Here is a 22,961-nt window from a genome sequence, read left to right on the forward strand (position 1 = left end):
GTTAAGAAGTACATGTGCAATCTTATCTTAGCACTAGCCTGATATCTAATGAAGATAGCAGTGGGCTCTTTTCCAACTCTTTTTGATGAGAAGCTTGGTACCACTTGTTGAAAAGAAAGAAAGATTTTTTGAAGTGCACTGATTTCAAATAATTTATGTGCCCTCTAGTTGATTTATTTATATTTTTGTTGATGATTATGTTCCTATATTTTCAACAAATACTGAATTATAAAAAAAATATGTTGGTGCCTAATTTTTCTATCATTTTTCATCTTCTCCAATACTTTAAAAAGTTTATTTTGTCTTTTTTAATGCATTATTTTTATTTTCAATTTGTGTGTTCTGACTATTGGTACCCACCCAATACATAAAAAACATGCCTAAACTGAATAAGACCTAGCCCTATGTGACATTATATCATATCAATAAAATTTAAAAGCCATAACTATAAAGAACTCTAATTTACTGTAAAATGTATCAACCAGCACTCTGTTGATATATGAAAAGTCAGTAAACATAGTAAACTCAACAAAAAGGGGTAAAATGAGAAAAACACTGTTTTCCCCTGATTTCTATGCACGAATCCTCACCAGAAAGGAATGAGTCACCGTATGTTAAACATCCATTGAAAGCTTTTAAAAAAAAGTCAATTTGAGCATGGCATGTTTCTAAATGACACCCAGTTTCTCCAAGGTTCCTTGCAAACAAAACCAACACATGATGGAACGAAAACATTTTTCTTACTTTTGTCCATCCAAAAACCCAACCATTCAAGCCTCACAGCCCGCTACCTTCCCTGCTACTCGGAGATTCACAAGTCCAATATACAAACTGGATATAGATCTTACTCTACCCTTTACAGTCCATCCCCAGTTTGTTCTAGCAAGTGCCAACCAAAGGGTTTGTGTCCACAACGTATTATCACTCTTTCACTACACCCCCGGCTCGCTATGTCTCTAAATTTGTCGTTAAAAGATGGCAGTGTCCGTTCTTGTTTGTTCACAGCTAACTGACAAGTTTTTTTTCTTCTTCGTTCCTTGGTCCAGCCCATGTTTTGTCAAGCATTGTCAGCCCCTTTAAATCTTAAGCCTGATGTTTTAAGAAGGGGGGAGAGTAAAGATTTGGTGTTGGTGATAATGGGAACAACAGAGGAGACGGATGGAGGGGGAGGGCACCAACCTGCTAATGAATTCAATCTAATTATGCTTGCATTGTACTCTAGGTACATATTTGGCTAGTAGGCTTAATGGTCAATGGAAAGGTGTCTTGAGGAAAAAGATGCATGAAAATCACTGTAATAATAAAACAGTGGATCTACTTTATGCATTTACAAGCACATCATCTCTAGACTACTCTACACAGAGGCCAACGTTTTTGTCCAGACTTCCACTGGATTGGAAGAAAATGCTATGTCAGGAAAGAAGGAGTTAAAGAAAGATGGCTCACCTGGCATGCTTAACTGGAAGACGAGTAAATCTCATACCATATTGCAAAATGAATGTGCTTGAGATTTACTTATTCTTCAGTTTTATTACATACATGTAAACTAATTACTTAAAGTTGAATTAAGAAGGGGGTGAGTTTCCATAAATATAGGTTCTACATACAATATATAGTATATATAAGTTGTTCAAACACATAGCATGTCACAATAATCCTCTGCCTTCTCGATATTTTGCTTTGAAAGTCTATGAAATTAGCCACCTGTCAGAGCCCGAGAGACGAGGGTACAGAAAAGTCACTCGGAGTGTGACGTCACCGGGGGGAATTTAGTATAAGAGGTGCCTGAATGTCATACAGAAATGCTATGCAGAGAGAGAAAGATATTTTACAATTTTTTTTCAAAGCAACTCAAATCAAACAAATAGGACTGATATGTACAAATCTTTACTTTCCCTGTATAAAAAACAGTATGAATAACCATCATGAACTCTTCAATCATGATGTAAGATAGCAAACAGTGAGTTATTGAATGATATTTTCACTATTTCTCATTTATTTTATCACGATGTTCAATCAAGTGAGTAGCTGGAAAGTAATTCCGGCGGCTAGCTCAGCGCGCGCTGAACGCATAATACTAGTACACACAACATACACCCAGGCATTGAGTGTACTGTTATGGTCTGGTATGTCGACTTAGTTCATGGCCGTGCAGCGATCCCCTGGCGTTTTTTCTTCTTTTCTTTTGTCTTTGACTCCACTTTTATATCCTCTGGATCATTTCCACTCATAGCTCATTCCACAGAACAATCTTGAACCAAACGTATAGTATTCTTTCTCGGCCTTCTGAGTTGTTTTCTATATTTAATTACGCTAGGGGTCACCGTCACACATACAAACGCAATTCGGAAGTGAGTTGAAGACAGAAATATATATAGTAATTAGTATACATCTCTATGGTTAAGTTGAAGACAACAAGAACGGTACGGTAGCTCGACAGCTAGCTGCGCCGGAGCGGGCGGCCGGTCGGCACAAAGCAATTCCGCAACCAACTGTGTTTTTTTGCAAGAGCCGCGTCACACGCGGATAAATATGTCATAATAACACGTCTGCTACGTTATCGACTGGTGAGAAGATCTCGATCAAATTTCATATTATTCACCTTGAAATTATTCCTTTAGGGTCTATGGTATCATTCTGAGGGAATTCACATATTTGGAATAATAGTACGGCCACAAATATTTTAATCATTTCCTCTTTGCAAGTTCTATGGCTCGCAGATACAACTTCAACTGCAGTTATTCCATATGAAGGAGTACGTGCATAGTACACAAAACGGCACTGCCTTCCGGGACCGAATACCCCCCGGTGACGTCACACTCAAAGAACACCCGTCTCGGTAGGCATTGCAGGAGCGAACTCAGGGAAAATGGGTAGGGATAAATCGTTCAAATTCACTATTTTGAAAAAAGAAAATGGGGGGTCGAATCACCTATTAGTGTTTGGGGGGTTGTAAGGTTGCTATTAATGTAAATATCTCAATATTTGGAATCGTCTTCTTAATTCAACTTTAAGACAATATCATAACCATAGGCCTGAAAGTACAGCTATTCCACCAAACCTTCAGCAAGAAGGTACTAACTCCTAACCATTTTTAAAAGTGTGAAAATCCTTTTTGCTCCAGAGAAGTGTGGCACAAAAACCCATCTTGTTTCTTCTATATATCCCATTCCGATTCCCACAGCTAATATTCATGTGCCATCTGTAGCACATCTAGCTTTATGGGATTGTATTGCTTTATTTGTCTACTATTTGAGCTCCAAACATCTCATAATTCTTTCACAGAGTGCAACCCGAGATATCAGGAAAATGTTGAAGTGAAGCAAATCATTCTTATTGTGTTTGACACCTGTATACTTGACTTGGTCTCCCGCTCAGACCCGGTGTGGCCAAAAGCTGTTAATTACCAACTATAACCTCCAATCTAGAACACATTAGTTTATTCATTCAGAGCTTCTAATCATGATTATTTACAGTGCATCATGATCTTGCTAAAATCAATGTCAGCGCAGTCTTTCTGCTCTGCAATTAAGAACATGAGACTGCTGATGTCATTACAGGGTCTGTGTTTGAAGACTAGAGACCCATTCACATGAAATCATGACTGCCATGATCATCACCCTTTTCTGACCCTAACCTACCCCCATGTGAGAAGCAGGACCATTCATCTTCTCTCTCTCCCCTCATCCCTTTGTCTATTTTCTCTTCAATTTGGCCCATCCTCACCAGAGAGAGGGGAAAAAGGAAAGAAAATACATGAATAGACAGGGAAAGAGAGAGGGGGGGGGGCATGAGATATACATTTCTTATTAAGTGTATAACACCACAGGTCTCTATTTGTTTTAGAAGAGATAAAAGTAATAAAAAGAGAGAGAGGCAGGGAAAGATAGAGAGAAGGAAGGGGGGGGGGGTCAATTGATACAAAGAGAGAAAGATAGATTGGGAGAAAGGGAAAGAAACAGGGAACCAGATGATGACAGAATTGGCCTGTATGTGGAGATACAATGTGAGAGCCAGAATGTAGAGAAACAAGACCATAACAGAGAAAAGAGAATGAGGGCTTGCTCTCCTGACCCCAGTCCCATATTTATACTGGAAAATTGCTTGAAACATCAAATTTATGAATAATAATTCTGACCCAATATCCACCCCTGAAAACAATTGTTTATGGATTCTGGCAGACAATGACAACGATGACAGAATCATGTATTTTTTAAACCAAGGCATTTTCAACAACTGCGCCAGCACTGTGCACTGTAACGACTTGATGACTCAATGAAAATGTATGGACCTATATACTGTATTTTATTGCACTTGGGGTAAAGCTCTCTGTTTTACTTAACACTGCATGGTTTCAGATATAATTTTATAAACATCTGCAATAAAGGCAGGAATAGAGTAAAATATAAAAAAGGAAATATAAGAGAAGAAAATGACAGGAAAATGGAAGGGTGAATGATAACAAGAGGAAAAATATGAAGAAAGAGTTTTGATAGCCAATACAGTGACCACCTACAGATGCAAACTAGTGAACAAAGGCAGATCCACTTCAACAAGCCCCTTTTAACTTGCTGAAATGACCCAAAACTTTCGCCCCTGGCTTTGACAGCTCTGGAGAGAAAGAATCCCCCCTTTTCCATTCTCCGACGAAGACATACGACAGAAGAAAATCACCCACTGTTTCTTGTTGTGGTCCCATTAATAGGAGATAATGTAATGAGGTTATAAGAGAAGATCTCCTGAATACTCCAGGGGTGGAGAGATCTATGTATGGAAATGGAATGGTATCCTTCAGTTGTAGGGCCTGCCCCTTAAAAGGGCTTTAAGTCATCAAGTGGCTCTTCCCTTTCAAAAGTGGATGTCCAGATCTTTCACAGTCCAGCGCCTCCTCAAAATAAAAAAAAACTTCACCAAAACAAGGGCTGAAGTTCTGCAAGCCTGGTACAATACGGTTTCTTGCCATTTAGGGTGAGGTGATGACTAAGAACCTTTGATCGAGTCCATAATTTGGCCAGTTACAAAACAGTTTTTCACAGAATTGAACTGTTGAAAGGCAAAACAGGATCTTTATACAGTCAAATAATATATAGACCTATAAACAAGACTATTATGACATCATGACAACCATTTTGTAACTTTCTGCCTCATATTATGAGGACAGGATGATATGCATTTGCATACTGAAGATGAAATACTTTGAAGAGAAAGTATAGGTTACCCTTCATTCACATTTACATGTATCTCTTAATCACATGAACAATCTATGTGTACCAAATAATATGAGAATTAAATCAAAACATAACTCTGACGATGCTTTTATATGCATCATTACATTTACAAGCAATAACATTATTTCGTCTTTATTTACTATAAAATCAAATACATGAATGTATACTTAATATGGTCTTAGCATACACAATATATTTGACAAAGAAATTTATATTATGTAAAAATACATTTAAAAAATGTATGGTTTTGCGAATGATTTTATGCACTCTATTTCTTTCACTTTTTGAAGAAAAAATTACATTGTTTGAACTTATAATGTAAAGCACAGCAAATAGAAGATAGGAAGAAAGTTGGCATGCACACTTCAAATATAGGGGATGTTTTGATTAGTAATTTTCATTTCATGCAGGGTGAGTGTTGTGGCAAAATACAAAAACAAGAATGGTTTTCATAATAATTTCAATGGGTTGAGTCTTCTGAACAAAGTCGCAAAATATTAGTACTTTTCACTATTTACTGAATAAAACTTAGTTCAATTTGATACAAGTTGCTCAGTTATATTTTATGAAAGCCTGGGTAGATCTTGGAAGATTTAGATTTCGTTTTACTTCCGATCATGGAGATGCTACAAATATATATGCACTGTCTAAAAAAAAGACATGTTTAGAATTTTTAACAGCGTTTTTAAAATGTTCACATGATGAAGCACATGAATGCATGGAGGAATTCTCCTTTTGGGGGTAAAAAAAAAGTGATTTGTATGGATATGATGAAGAATGAAATGTTAGACAAACAAGTCTCAGGTCAAAGGGAACTAAGGCATGTTCCTCATCCTGCCAAAATAGAGATAAATCAGTTTATGCCCCCAAAATATTGGGTCAGAAAATGAAAGAAAATGAGGGGGAGTGCTCGAGTCTGCACAAACGACACATTAAAAATTCAAGAATAGTGTCACTGGAGGGTTATGAAAAAGAAAAGGAATATGATTTCATGCTTTGAAAGCGAAATGAAAATGTATGACAATCTGAAAAAATGTACATATTTGGAGATGAAGAAAATGATGGAGAATATTGGGCAGCTTCTCTATAAATTTTTGTAAGGCATTTTTTAGGAGATATGAGTTTGAAGTATTATAACAAACGAATTTCATCTCCATGAGATATACTTTTGAAGAGTAAAGACAGCATTAACACCACACGCATTGACTCTTCTGCTTTTAAATGATTCAAAGATACCTATTTTGGCAATACTTTAAAAAAGACACAAAGAATCAAAAGGAGCAGATTGGATGTGAGAAATCCATGAAATATATGAGAAAAAGAGAGGAAAGACATTTTGATAGTAGGAAAACACTCTCAATCAAATCTATCATGTATTTGTTCTTTCACACAAAATAAATTAATTTTTTCTTCTTTATTTTTTAAAATGAATAATTGGCTTATTATTCTTATTGGCGAAAAACATAATAAACTGTAAGATTAAGATTCTTATATCAGGTATTAGCCAAAGAGAATGGATTTCATGAAAGCAGATACAGTGCAAATTAAATCTTTGAGAAATTGAAATGGGTGGAGTTAGGATATCACACTGGGAAGAAGAAGGGGAGGAGGAGGAGGAGGAGAAAGGGGTGGGGCATCACTCTCAAACTGGGCGGGGCATCACTCTCGTAACTCACCGTAGTTGACTGTGCTGGCTTTCACCACTGTTTAGACCAATAAAAAATGATAACACATTTAATATAAAAAACATCAAGTCTCATACCAAACACACACAGATATACAAATATGTATTTAACTTCCATCTTCTTGGCTTATCTAAAAGCATTTTGTACAAAATACGGAAGCAAACTATTAAAAATATGTTATGAACAAAATAACATGCCTTTATCTTCACAAGTCATATTTCATTCCCACAAAGGTGTTCACTTATATATGATTTTTAAGAGATTATAAAATTCTATTTCAGGACCTGTTTTCATGAAACTTCTTAATGATGACAAATTAGGCAGCTTCACATAATTTGCGATTAATCTCTGTGATGTGCCTATTTGGCCAGCAAGATGGTATATACCTGCATAAAACATATACATGTAGTACATTTCTTGTGCATATACAGTAACGCCATATTCAAATATGGTAGGTTCATGTTCCATCAGAGCTTTAAAAGTAGTACTGACTGTGACTTGTCATTGAAAATGTGTCTTATCATTTATGACACAGGACTGAACATTTAATACAATTTAGACAACATGAACGTGAATGGTCATTCAATGGTTACTTCTGAAGATAGCAGATGTGAAGTTATCACTCAAGAAGGAAAAATGAACACATCACGCCTGTCAACTAATGTACACGAAAACTGATTAGGTACTTTGAAGTGTATATTGATAATGTTTGAAAATGTTTGCACTGTTATCTGAAGGAAACACATTTGATGATTCAAAATCTATTATCAGAATCAATTGTTATGATAACATATGGAGGGAATGCAGAGATATAGGGATGGAGAGAGAGAGAGGGGGAGCGAAGGGGGGGGGGTGTTCAACATCATACAGCATATCAAATATGAGAGAAAGTACACTATACTGTATGTTAACAAAAATCTAAGAGTGCCTGAAACCTGTTCTCCCGTTAACGAAGCATGGGAAATTTCATAGCTGACCTAATTTAGCCTCGAATGTATCCCCTGAAAAAAAAATTATCATAAAACCCAAAGATAGGGCACGTTTGGAGTCAATGTAAAAATTGACAACTGACATGCATTACACGCATAAATCAGAAATACGAACTGAAGCTGTTGATAGAACGAGAAATCGATCAACATCAGGGAAAGGGGATATGAACTTGACATAATTATGTCTAATAAATCTGCAGGGGGCAAGAGAGATTAGATTGCTTCAAAAGGATCAACAAGGGGTCTCTCTGTTCACAGTACCTAATTGGTATCTAATAAACCTCGTATGATATCAAGTATACAAAGGCATAGAAAGACTGTCCAATTTATATAGCCAAAGACGTGAGGGGCTGAATGAGACGGCGTCGCAGGATTAGCAAAGACCATTTGATTGGCGTGGATTCAAAGGTATTTTGGACTTTTTGTCAAGGAAGGGTATTCAAAATAAATTAGTCGATGTGATGGTACAGAAAGTATGAGGGTCTGATTGGGTCAGTGATTTTTTTTTCTAACAGGAAAATGACTGATTTTAACAGAGCAGACAGGGATCTTTTTCTCAACCCAAGTAAAAGAACACAACTTTATTAGAAAATTAATTTCCAGTTAAGACTTTCCAGTTTACATAAGCATTCCTGCATCGTAAGTCAGTGCTAAGCACTATATTAGCAGTATTGTTATTAAGATTATAACGTTGATATAATATTGTGTTTAGATTTTTGAAGTTGGATTATGTTCTTAATTATTAGGATTCTTTTAATTTACTCACATAATTATCGACCCGTTGTATTTAAGTTGTATATTTACCGATTAAATCTATATTTATATGTATAATTAATTTTCGTAATGATGTTTTCACTTTCAGTTTCTTTGTTGTTCTTTTACTGAGATATCTTGCAGGTGTATATTCTTCTCTTTCTTAGCACTTTGAAACGTCCGTATAAAGCCCTCTAAAAATTTTGTATATTATTCATTTTATTATAATATTGATCAGAGTTTTACTCATACAAGTATAAAACCTGCTATCTCTTCATTACCTTTAAGGCAGTATGGTGACTCATAAACAAAAAGCTTTTTTTAAATGAGGCCACATGACGGCAAACTATACAGACGGGACTATCTATGTCAGGTATCAGCAAGTTTGTAATACACTGGCAACAAAAATAGCCCACCAAGAGCTTGCTATCTGGTCCTGACAACAGATTCCCCTCATACCAGAAGAATTAGCCTAGCACCGGCCCTGATCCCCGAACAAACCAAAATACGAAAAGGGGACAGCGAGAGCGACATGTACGAAGCAAAGTCTTGGCTGTTGTCTGTGAACGATGATTTCATTGACCTCTGTACTGAGTTACGTTGTACAAGAATCCTTCTACGCCTAACAATGCACAATGCTGTGCTAATGATATATTTTCTATCTGAAGTTCATATTATATGATACAGGACAGAATTGATTATGAGTATTACCAAAGTAATATGCTGTCTTCAAACTAAATCTTCAAAATGAAACAATCTGATAGTAATAAGTAAATCATACATGTATGTAACTGATAATTATTCATAAAGAAATGGACACGGAGCAACATACATGTATATTAGCTTTATCACTGACTATGAATATTTCAAAAGGGTCACCTTTCACTATTAAAAACAAGAAAATGAAATACACTATACCAGAGAGAACCAATGTCAGTGCATTTCCAAGCTTGAATCCTGAAATACTTTTCATGATGATAACTTTATTTTAGGGTTCATATTTTATTCAACCAAACTCCCTAAATGCTGAAGAGAAAGAAAAAAAGCACCTTAACAGCTGGAAAAACTTATAATACCGAGGTGTCCTCCGAAGCGACAGGTAAAATATCTTGATTCCTGCTTATTCGCATGAAATTCAAACACTTTCTACGAAAAAAAGAAAAGTTTGACCTAGTTGCAAAAGTGCAAAGCGGCACATCCCATAAATGTATCTGTACGAATCAAAGACGGCACTGCGGAATTAATCCTTTTCTTTCATTTCTTTCATTCCCCACCTATTCTTCTCTTATCATTGCATGATTCCTTCGTCTTTCAACAACAATGACATTGATATCTATTGAAATCTCCCTGTCCTTAGATGCTTTTCTCCTCTTAAAGTGGTTTGATATCTCCCTCACTTTTTCTCTCCCGTGGTCTCGCTCCAACCAGGGATGGGAATTAGCCTTTTGTGTCTGCAGTATTTTGTTTTTTTCACCCCGGCTCTCCTGGTCGGGGATAACAAAATACTCCGCGGCCCCACCCTTTCGGGATGACGTAAGCTCGCCATGTACGCTTGCACGTAGACCACTGGTTGAATGGGAATCTCCATGCGGGCGACACGGGGAGTAAAGACACATATTTCTGCATCATAACTTTTTCCTCCAATACAACACTGGGATTTGGGGTAAAATGTCCTCTTTTGCTCGCTTGTCAGAGACAGAGAGCTAGATGCATGGATGATAAATACCATTGGCAGATCGGAGTACTTATTTGTCTCCTATCCACACTCTAGATTTGATCTTGATATGACCTTGGGAGGGAACCCTTAATGAACTAATTCAAGAGGTCAAGTGCACGTAGGAGATGACAATGGAATATGAAGCCTACCCAAGGGACCCGCTGGGAAGTAATTAGATGAATTCGTACATATGAGGATTTTTGTTATTTCAGTTCTGCAGCTATGTCGACCTTTCCAAGTGGACAGAAGATAAGCAAGAACACCATTGTGGGTATTTCTGATAGGATTAAGAAGTAAATCATCTGTTTAATGAATCTATTGCTAAAGGGCGGGTGTGATACAAGGAGGAAACAAATTCTGAAAATGAAAGCATCACACCTCGGACACGCACGACCCGAAATGACAGTTCATGAGAAGTTTAGAAACACAGGAACATTTCTCGAGGGAGTCCGCAAAAATGACAGATCGCAGATGACATGATGCACAAGAGCCTGTTTATTATATCCAAAATATGTCTGGATTTATTTTCCGATGTGAAAGGGGTCACATTTAGGGCTAACCTCCAGGGAGGAGGGAGCACACTTGAATGTTGGCGATGACATACCCTCCAGAGAATCACATTCAATCCTTTGGCCCTTTCATCAATAACAATTGCTAACATGAAATGTACATGTCCTATTGTATGACTTGAGGTCTTTGCGGGGAAGGGCTAGATGGGAGGGGGGGGGGGGCACAGACGATCAAGGACCTCGTAGAGGTGAAATATTCCAAAGAAATTTGATAACATTTTTGGAGAAATGCATAGCATCTTTTATTCCATATTTCTGAGAAAATATTCAATTGGGAACTTAGGAAACCTTCAAGGGTTCAAATCAGGTGATTGCTATTAAAAACCAAGCCTAGTTGATGCAAAATTTTGTTCTTAAAAAAATCTTGATTATGAATTCATCAATCCTGCAGATAAATCCTTATCGCATATTAACTGAATACAGGTAAACTTGCAATGACCTTCCACAAGTCAAATATTCATCAAGTTGAAGCAACTTTCGTAAACCAGATATTAAAGTCTAATTCTCCAAAATTTTCCAAAGTTATACAGATTTATGGGTCCTGAATGCAGATGATTACACCAAGGCAAAGATACCTGTAGAGCTATTGGATACATGCAATAAACAAGAGTCGATATTAAAGACTTTATTTCGTGAGTGAGCGAGCTGCATAACGGCATTGCACATCACAGGATCTTTAGCCTAGAGGGAAGCCAGTCTAGCAGGTATACATTAGGTTGAGGGAATTGCTTCTAAAGGAGCTAGAGAAAGGTACAAGTACCGATACAAATTCCTTCAACACCCAGATCTCTTCTATCCCCAAACTCAGCCCTGCCCTAATACGCTACCCAATACCTTTGTAGGGGATGCGCTACGAAGAATGACATGAAGTTCAAAAACATGACATTGAACTAGTTTTCCATTATCTTCATACAGAGTCTCGTCTCATCACGTACAAAGAAGAAATGACATGAGTATTTATGATGGACAAATAGGTTTCAATCAAAGGCAATGATGCGTCTGTCTGACATCAAAGAACTTTAATGGATGAATTTACTATACAGTGTAGACACTATTCAGATTTTTATAGGGATTACAAATGACACGCTACGGATTAATTCAACCCCAAAAAATAAAATGAAATAAGTTAACAAAATAAGCACAAAACTAAAACAAAAACAAAATAATAAGAATGACAACAAAATAAAATGAATAAATGTTAACAAATGAAATGAAAAAAAAAACTTAATCCGTAATACTACAACAACACCTGAGAGCTGAAATAGGCTAATCTCAGAAAAGTACTAAAAAATAAACTGAATTTTATAAAAAAATCATGAACAATCAATAATGTGATTAGGAAAGTAACTGATAGATGGTACTATTGAAAACTGTCTTGAATCAACGAAAAAGATTCATTTTGACATGATTTAAGTAATTTCATTTGTATAAGAGATATATTTAAAATTGTGTTTCTTATCGATTTTAGAAATAGCATACAAATGAAATAAATATCCAACTTTAATCATACCAGGAGTAAAACACCAAGGATTCAAACTTTGACATTCACTCACAAGAATGCATACATGTATCGAATATGTGTAGAGTACAGACCACGTTTGTACATGTACACATGTGCTGCACATGTTAGTATACTACTGTATTAAAATGAAAACTGAAATAACATGTGCAAGTCTGCAAATTAGTTGATCCAGCTTTTACAACTCTTGTAATCTTATATAGCAATGTGTTTTTCAACAGATAATCAATAAAGATGTAAAGTTCAATGGGATATTACCTCTGAAATCATGTCTAATCCCAAATAAAATGAGTCCAAAGGTTCCAACTGAAGTGATACTTGAAGGCCATTAATCGGGAAAATTCACACAAAAGGTGTTTTTACCATCGTGATAAGACAATCTATAGCTGACGATATCTTGTATTGGATCATGAATGTGTGTCTTTCCATGTTTAGGCAAGGTTGAGGTTGCATTAGGGCTATGTAAAATGAAACTTGAAATCAAATTGGGAACAAAACAATTTTTATTAAGTTTCATTCATTGAAGAAAAAAAACACAATATGCAGTCTGTGTAAAAGGTGAGAATCAGAACCAACATAAAAACGTTCCACATTTTCACCAAAGTCTGTGCAGTTCCAGTCAAAAACCTGCATTACCCTAAAATATTAACCTACAACATTATAGACATTTTGTGTAGCACCTACCACACACACAAAAAAATGCATCCAAAATTGTGAAGTTCTACCAGAAAGATTGTGGTTCTCTGATGGGTGAGGGCCTGGGGGGACCTTTTTTTTGTACTGCATGCATGAATCCATCCTTCAGGATGCTCATTGCACTTGCACGCATCCAGAATGAAGTAATATTTGGAAGAGATAGATTTGAAAGACAGATGAAGCGAAGTGGTGATTAGTGATTATCTCGACTAGATGTTGATGTAGTGTAAACCAAATGTTGAGAGCCTCAGTATTTGTGACAGTGTGATTAGTCTATCAGCCCAGACCCTTACCAGACACGTGAATGCAAACATCTTGAGATGAACCTGGCCTCTATCGTGTCTGAAGAATTATGATATGAAGCACTATGTAGTAAACCTATGCTGTCAACGTACATTATAGTCTCATATATCACAAATGTTCTTAAATTTAGTAACAAGGATTGCTATTATTGAAGAGTTTAATGGGAAAATATCTAGATGAGATAAATGACCATCTTAAAAAAGAGAACTATATCATCAAATACCCAAGATTCCTGATTTGGAGCCCCCCCCCCAAAAAAAAGAGAAGATATCAAAGACTGAATTAACATCATGTCTACTGATGCTATATGATGCTTTTTGGGCACCATCAACCATACCTTGTTCTTAACAGACCAAACTACATGAAAGTCATCTGGAAGTCTAAGCTTCCTCGAATTTAAAAGTGCAACTTGATTTTCACCAAGAAAGAAGGATCTAAAATAGAAGAGCTTCAATTGAATTTTAGCATTTATCGCTGTTGGCGTTTGAGGGTAAGCTACGTAAAAGTTTCATTACCATGGCCCCCCCCCCTGCTCAGAGTGATGGCATAACCATAAAGTACAGACTGAAAGATATTCTGGCCTTCATCACACACTACACAGGCAGCGGTCAATAGTATCCGACTTCTATAAGAAAAAAACAACAACCCCACATTAGCCTAGTTCCTCCTCCGAGTACGGACAAAAAAAAAATATAAGTCAAATGCTTGTTTGATTGCCATTTATGACTTGTGTCTGCAAATTGATTCAATGGAATTGAATCACAAATAGATGGTGTTATCTCCCCCAATAATCTACCACATAAACCGAGCATTTGACCACAGGACTGCCAGAGCCCTTTGGTTGCCGGGCATGCTTCGGTTGGTCCCAATGGATGTCTCGTTCAAGGAGGTACATTTTGATACAATGATATTGCCACTGCGTATTGTTCGAAGGCATTGTGATTGTTGGTAAATATTGAAAAACTGACCATTTTCTGATTCAATGGTCGTCTACAGTGCATGTCTAATAGGGTAAAGACTGAAAATGGGATTTGTCTATAGACGAGGGATGCTTCTGCATGCTTACACGAGTTAAATGCATCGATTTAAAGACCTTGGTTAATATTACAGAGGGAAAATCTTGAACTTTGACATATGTTGCATTATATAGAGTTCATGTGAATAAAAAAATCACCCAGGAAGAAAAACATACACATCTGTGCAGACACTTTTCAAATGTCTGTGACTGAAAAAAAAAAATCATATTTTCATATCTCTGCTGGGGATAATACATGTACATGTAGCGTGTGGAATCAAATGGGAAGGTATTTCCAGTTATTTGTATATTTTCTTCTTTGCTTTTTTTTAATTACTAAATAATGATAGTGTCATATTTTTTCAGGGCTTCATTTCTACTTAATATTACAAGAGAGATAAAAAGTGAGACCATACAGCTCAGATTTAAAAAAAAGTCAAACCAATTTTAACCAAAGCCTTTAACACCCGGATAGGGTTAGATGAGCAACTAGGGCAGCCGTGTAAGAAGGGAGGGGTTCAAAACAACATACTGGTGCTACAGTTTTTATGGAGGTCGACGGCAAGACCAACAGACTACAGAGGCTCAGTGTACCACAACACTATATTACATGGCTGATTGAAGGGGATGGGGAGAAATAGGTGATCAGTCGCGGTTCATCGGCTATAACGAAGAAGTTCATTTAGTGGTGCTGGGCGATCATGCCCCGACACGGTCTCACACGGAGCCATGCCGTTGTATGGGTCTGAGGAGGTCCCATCGAGGGGGTCCCCGAAGCCCCCTTTCAGTAGAAGAAAGGGGTACAATGTACCACCCCAAGACCATAGGACATGAATTGTACATGACAATGACACTTATTACTCTATCTATCCAGTTTGAGGATCCTACATTTGTAACTATGAATAGGATGATTTCGAAAGGGATCTCCACTCTCAAGTCATTTTGTTCTCTTACAATTTAAAGGAAGAGGTCAGCATGTACTTCTCGATTCTAGGTCATAAAAATTACCTCTTTCTCCAATTGAAAAGTCCCATTATTGAGTTTATTGTCCGAAATTTGTACTTTTAATATGTTCCATCCTCAAATTTGATTTTGTGGTATCACCAACAAATTACAAATAAATTGTTTGAGGCTATAATCTGTCTTTATGCCATAGAAGTTGAGCCACATTCCCACACTTCAAAAATCCATTATTTTCATGACCAAAAGGAACGGTTAAAATGTGTATGATTTCAGAGCCGAAATATAATCTGCAATATATGAATGGAATGGAAATAATGTAAGTGCCATTATTTCCTGATTCAAGAAATAATTTTTACTTATGCTGATTTAAAAAAGAAAATATATCCTGTAATTATGGATCGTGAACCCCCCTCTCTTAAAAAGGCTTTACGTGAATACATGCTTCCTTAATTTTCTTTGAGGGGGGGGGGGGTGAAAATGCATTCATGTAATGAATGGAACTACACAAATAGTGGGCAATCAAATAAATTGGACTAGACATATATCAACACAATTCATATCACCATCACTTATTCTTTTACATTGTAAGACGATAAAGATCTTGGTTATTTATCAATTGTCGTTGGATCCCCACAGGGTTTGGTCATTGTCACTAAGCCCTAATTGTCGCCTCTTTCTATACAGCTATTAAATAGCTATCACGAAAATGAAACATCAATTTGATTCTTTGAGATTAAGATCTCTGCCTAAATAATACTGGTTTTAATTCGAGCTCAACTTCGGTTTCCCTTCCCCTTCGCATCACCGAAGAAGACAGCCTACATCACAAACCTCATTATTCTACAATGCTATCAGAATTCCCCTCATAAATATTTCAATAGGTGATCCTAACCTTGAGATAATCGGGATCATCGTAGGAAAGATAGCATCATAAAATTGATCAGTGGTATCGTTGTCCTCTCTGTCAAATATCTACAAATGACTTAATTAATTTTCAATTTCCAATTTAGTTGATAGGCTGCTATTGTGTGCATATTCCTAACCCTATATGGTAGGGTATATGATAGATTGCGTGACAAATTGGAAAACATTTAAAGGTTAAAAAAGCAGTCAGTCTCCTGCTCCATTGTTGGCAGTCTATGGCTTTAATTCATGCAGGTTTCATCGCTCGATCATACAGCTTGCTATCAAACGAATGAACGCCAGCCAGTGGCAGAAATTCAATGATTTATGATCGGAGGGAAAGAGATGTCTCTATTGAATAGGAGGGATAGGAGATGGTGGGAATTGATGGCATCATTCTAAAGAATAACAGATGATGGACAGCAATACCAGGTAAAACGTAAGGAAGCATCAACTTGTGATATATATTCTCAATTGAACAGATAGATCTACTACTGTATTTTGGTAGACAGCGAGAGCATTTTTTTTTGTAGGACAGCATTTTTCAATAGAGGATAGCATTTTTACTGTTGGATAGCATTTCTTATTGGTGGATAGCATATTTTATTGGTGGATTATAGCATAATATTGTTGGCAGATTTTTTTCATCTGTGGATAATATATTTGTTTTAGGATAGCATTTTAATTAGTAGATTATAGCATTTACTTTGGTTTGAATAACAAAGGTGAAGACGTAAAACTCAGATTTCGATATGGAAATGAAAGAAAGGATATAATGTTCACTGAATCATTGAGCAAAAATTGAAAAAGTTTTGATTAGTAGATCGAGAGGGCTTAACGTGAAATTTAAAGGCACCTTTAAAAAAATCTCCAGCTTTCAAAAGTCCATAACCTTGGCACGTTATAAATGCCAGGAAAGGGGACTATCTATCCAACTGAAAGCAATCATCATTTTGCTCACTGATTGACAAATACTAATCGTCTACCAGAATCACATATATTTTTCCTTTATACATACAAACATCTATTTGTTAGTTTGTAGTAGAAGCTGTTCAATTTCATCTCATTCCCTTAACTGGGATTTCGATTTCAGCTGGAAATACTGCAATATTTGACTCAAATCCACAGCCTCCTATTCAATATTTCATTACAATTTTGAATAAAGCACTTTATTGCTCATAACGGACCAAAAGAAAATGGTTGTAGAATAGGAAAAATGGGGCAAAATGGATGTATGGAGAGGGAATACTCAACCCTCCGCCCAAAACAGCAATTACAATACAACAATAAACTATAATTAGAGCATTTACGTCAAACAGTGTATTACAAAAGTGGGTATAGAATAGGTCTCGTTGATGTCGTGATATAAGGGTTGATGAGTGGATTAATCTGAAAGATATTGGGGTCAGGAAAGTGAAGGGGAGGGATAGGGATACTGCGCAGCTGGGTCATTGATAGGGGTAGGAAAAGGGACAAAAAAGCGAGATACGTTTTCTATAAATACCCATACGTTATCCAAGAATATGAAGAAGGAAATTAAAACCTCCTTTTAATAAAGGTCTATACATGTACTTCTGCCTATTGATTGTATTGTTGGCAGGGCCAGGGTATAAGTTAAATGATGTTGGGTATAGAACAATTTATCATATTTTTTTTATGTAAGTCATCGTTTATCGATGTTCTGTTTTATTCAAGATGTAACGCACGTTTTGTAAATTTTGAGTTTCTCTGACAAATAAAAAAAGAAGGTCATGCAAATTTCTTAAGTGATATCTGTATCAAATACTGAAGATTATAGAAGAGATTTTTTAAATCACATTTCTTATGATTTCCACATGCATAACACATTTATATGTCAATTATTTTGTATATCTAAACATTTTTCAATTGTGTAAATAACGTTGAATTGAACAAAGAAATTGAACTAACATCACCTTGAATACATTTACATTGACTCAATTTCTGATTCGAAGAGATCTACTTAACACTTGTTGACTTGTTGAGAGACTTTTAAAGAAGAAACTGGACAAACACCTAAGAACATTCGTATGACGTATGTACATCCCACTGATAATCTAGGGTAGGTATCTTAGCAAACAAACAGTCCCTTTTTTTTCATCCAGGGGTGCGATTAAGTCCACTTTTTCCATTTCGTTCAAATTATTTGATTAAAAACAATATTGCCTGATCTAGTTCGCAACTCCGTAAATCATCAATCAATGTGTCAATCATCCCCGAGGATCGTTTCAAATCAAATCATCGAGACCTACATGTATTCAATCAAATCATGAATTATGATATTTGCATAGATCATCCCTCTATTTAATCTTTACCCTTGAGTGTCCTTCCGAGACTCCAAGACGTCTCAGTGGACAAAGGCGAAGACGCTGGAATGCCCCCTGTTCCCTTTAACCTTTTCAAATCATAAAGTTTGTTGTGATAAAGAAACACAGATTCAATAATGGTCAGAAAAGGAATATTAGATTTGCATATTCAAAACAACACATTGAGATCAGACCTTCATGATGATTTTGTTTCAAAAGTTTACCATAGAACCCCAAACCCAAGCAATTTATATCAAGCATCTTCATGATCTTAGGTAAATAAGCAAATTACTGCAAATCTAGGGAAATTTACCCACAATAATGATTCCAAAAACCAAAATTCTGCTGATTGACAAACACCAAGCAGGACCATGTCTGTTTTAACACATATTGGATTATACTACCAGTCATGATTGATCTATTTATTATCGATTTTTAGAAAGAAAATTTTGTGCAATCCTATATACCGGGTAGTGTTTCAATTTCAAGAAAATAATATTTGAATCAATCTTATAAAGAGGAATGCCTTTGTAATCCTTCTTTCCTTTAATAATATGAGGGGTAATTTTAAAAAAGTATGAGCAGTAATGACCTGTATTATTCAACTACTACATCAGGGGAGAGTTTCATTAAAACAAATAGACAGTGATTTGCATTGGCAACTGTTATAAGCTACTGAAATCCTTGCATGTGATTGGCTCAGAGCAAATTAGTCATTGGAAATCACTTGCTATTTGCTTCATGAAACTTTCCCCAAAACATGAAGGAAAAAACATCACCAAGGGGGGTTAATAAACTATGCCATGGGATCCAGAGCAGACACCAGTCTCGTGTTAATATCACTTTTCTTTGAGGTGTATCTTAAAGCGTTCTGTCAACTAACCGATCAGTGGCATGACAAATCAGTCAATATTGAATGACATGGAGGCTGGAGATTTCTTTTATCCACCCTAAAATGTTTTCTGAAGGACATACATTGTCCTCATTGTGTCCCTAAATGCTCTCGTCTTATGGGCTTTTTATTTGTTCACGATGGATGGATCGGTGGCAAAGTGTGGTGTTCGGTTGGCAAAGCTCAATTTTGAATGAAACTGATTTTTTTTCATTATTATAAACTTTATTGAATGGAATGAATGCTTTTGGTGTGTATTTGATTACAATTACTTTGCACATTATATTTGCAGAACCTGTCATTACAAATTGTATGCCTTATATTGTACAGTGCTTCTCATTGACGTTGTTTAGTTAGATCCTTTAATTTCCTCTCAGCTCCTATGTACAGCATTTTACTATTTTTTCTCATCAATTTTCTCTTCTATTCGCTTAAAAGGAACAAAATATAGTGGTCCACAGAAGCACAGAACAAATTTGAAAGTTTTTTTGGGGGGTGAACATGTATATAATCACAATTCGATGGTCATTTTCATATTTTTTGTTTACATAATACAAAAAAATGGGGGAGGGGTCCCCTGCAGATGTGCTTCTGCCGCCCCTGGTCCAAACTAAATAATTCACTCATAACAAAAAAGGGTTGATATTCATACCAAGAAGATCAAAATGAGCTTAACTGAAACTGATTTCTGCAAAGTGGATGGGAATCTCCAACGACAACCTAATTCAAGAAGAGAGAGAGCTTGCGATTGCACTCACAAAAATGATTCCACACTTAAAGCACAATAAAACAAGAAAAATTATTCATCCACCTAGCATATACCGAGTACAGCATTGCCTGGGAGGATGGGAGGAGGGGGTAGTAGAGAAAAGCATTGTAAAACAATATTTCCATTTAACTCCTGTACGAGTCTGAGTGCATGTCAAAGCCAATAATTTGCAAAAAGCATTCAAATTGTTTTCCTTTTCTTTCCTCAGGCTGGGAGAGTCAAAGGGATCGGGCTAACTCGATCAATCTCATTCAACCTTAGGGAGCATTATACCTCTTGAATGTATTGCAGTACTTATGATGGTGGTGGATGATGGCAGGAGACATTTGGATCGTCTCCATCTAGGTTGAGCGATTTTGTAAAAGACTAATTTCTGCGTCTGAATTTGTCGAGGGAACATTATAGTTTACCCGTTGCACTGTTTGCATACAAGCAATATATGTACTGTAGTGTGTGCACATATATGCAATTATGAAATTGAGTTAAAATAAACATGCCAGGGCATAATGTTCTATGTTGTTAGATAAACAATGCTCTTTCGATAGATTAATACCTTCGGCCTACAGTGCCCCCTCCCAATGCTACTTACTTCCATTATCAAATGTCAATTTCACGTTTAAAATATGCAGATTTGCCCTGAATATAGTTTTTATTCAATGTAGATATTGTTTTCAAAATGCAAATATAATACAATTTGAATTCAATTCATATACATTCCATCGGATTGAAATCCATTGCATTCCTTATGATAATTCCATCTCAACATCAACATCTACCGATTAAATGATCTCTGTTTTGAATATAAAATACCCCTCTGATCCTTGCAATGCACCCTGGGATACGGCGAGGCATTAGCAAGATCACAAACATGCCATGCTTCACATGCGTACGCTTGCCGACATGTAAATCACGTCGGTGAGAAATTACGGTTTAGGGGGAACGACTGTGGGCCCCCATTTAGAATGGCTGGGATAGCCGGGCATGTCATAACTGTTAAACTGTGAAATATTTATGGCTTTAATACATGGCTGACAGGGCAGACGAAACATAGACGAGATCGCTCCAGCACACGCACATGTTGAGCGGAGGGGGGATTTGTGGTCAATCCGTGAGCGAGTGGGATAATGAAGTGTCCTGGCAGTGTGGGGGTTAATGTTAATTTAGCTTTTCTATGGGGAGGGGGGGGGTTCCTCTATAATGGTTATCGAAGCACTTTTTTTTATAGCATGACAATACAGAAAGTCATCAGTCAGTTGTCAAACCTGATGAAATTATTTGTGTTATACATGTATGGACAAAATATTATATATTGCTTTCACTTGCAAAGTAATTTTCCAGCAAGTCTTCTTTACACAGACATGATTTTAGTTTGATTAAAATAACAGATCATAGATGGAACCTGATCTAATTTGTTTGTTTTTTAATATCGGACTTTAAGACATGTACAATTAAAAACCATTTTATAAATACAGTACTAAACTTAATGATTGTTGATGTTTGATCAGAAATGGACACAAATCACAAGTTTTTTGGTTCACAATGATACATCACATTTTTCTTTTTGCTTCAAATGATACACACTGTACGAGAAAGGAAATTCAGACAGGGCATATCAGGTATAAATAAAATTCTGCAATGATGCAACACTAGTTTTAGAAGAAAATCAAACCAACAAAGAAGACTGTAAAAAAGGGAAAGAAGCTTTAAATTAAAAACTGGGAGTAAATTGGGGGAAAAAGGAGTAAGAGAAAGAGAGTCTATTATCAGTATACATGTAGTCGAGATAACAGTTGTTGTTTGCATACTATTGCTTGCAGATTTTGAGTAGGCCCTCAAAAGTTATTACAATGGTTTGTTTGACAAGCCAAGGGTCTTTTTTATTGCTTCCACAAATCTACAATTGCACTTGACTTGTTGGACTTCAACTCGTGTAGGATTCCAACCCCCGTCCACACCTCCCCCCCCACCCTCCACACGAGATCTCTCAATCATACCATTACTCTATGTTGACTCTAGGAATTGAGGCAAATTGAAAGGTCTATACTATAGCCAGCCCCATTAGGAAATTGTACGATGAAGTGTTTTTCTTTTCTATGAAGATAATTACCCTGCTGATTCTCATTGGGGGATTGGGCGGTCACTTCTATTTCTTCTCCAAAATTGATGAGTTTTTCTTCCAAGACCCCATTTTGGGGGGTTAGAAGATAACTCTATGAAACACATGTAGATAATACCTCTTTAATTGAAAGAGTATGTTGTACTTTGGTAAGAGATAAGTGCAGGAGTATATATATATGCATATAAAGCTCCTAATGTGCATTGACACAAACATCATTTTTTTCCACATTTGGTATTTAGAAGGGTAGCTCTCAAACAATGGGGCCCAAGAAATGATAGCAATTATGGTGCATAATGAAAATCCTATCAACTAAATGGATAAACTAATGTATCATACCATTGATACTTTTTTGCACACTAATCGTATTTGATAATTGAGGTGAAAATGTCACCATTTATTGTTAACATATTATAACCAATCAATAATTAATACTATAGCAACATGGATGCTATTATTATGTATATTGCTATCACAATATTTGCAAATAATATTCCCACTGTTGTCAATGATTATTAAA

The sequence above is a fragment of the Lytechinus pictus genome, chromosome 1 (assembly GCF_037042905.1).
Source record: "Lytechinus pictus isolate F3 Inbred chromosome 1, Lp3.0, whole genome shotgun sequence".
NCBI classification, from domain to species: Eukaryota; Metazoa; Echinodermata; class Echinoidea; order Temnopleuroida; family Toxopneustidae; genus Lytechinus; species Lytechinus pictus.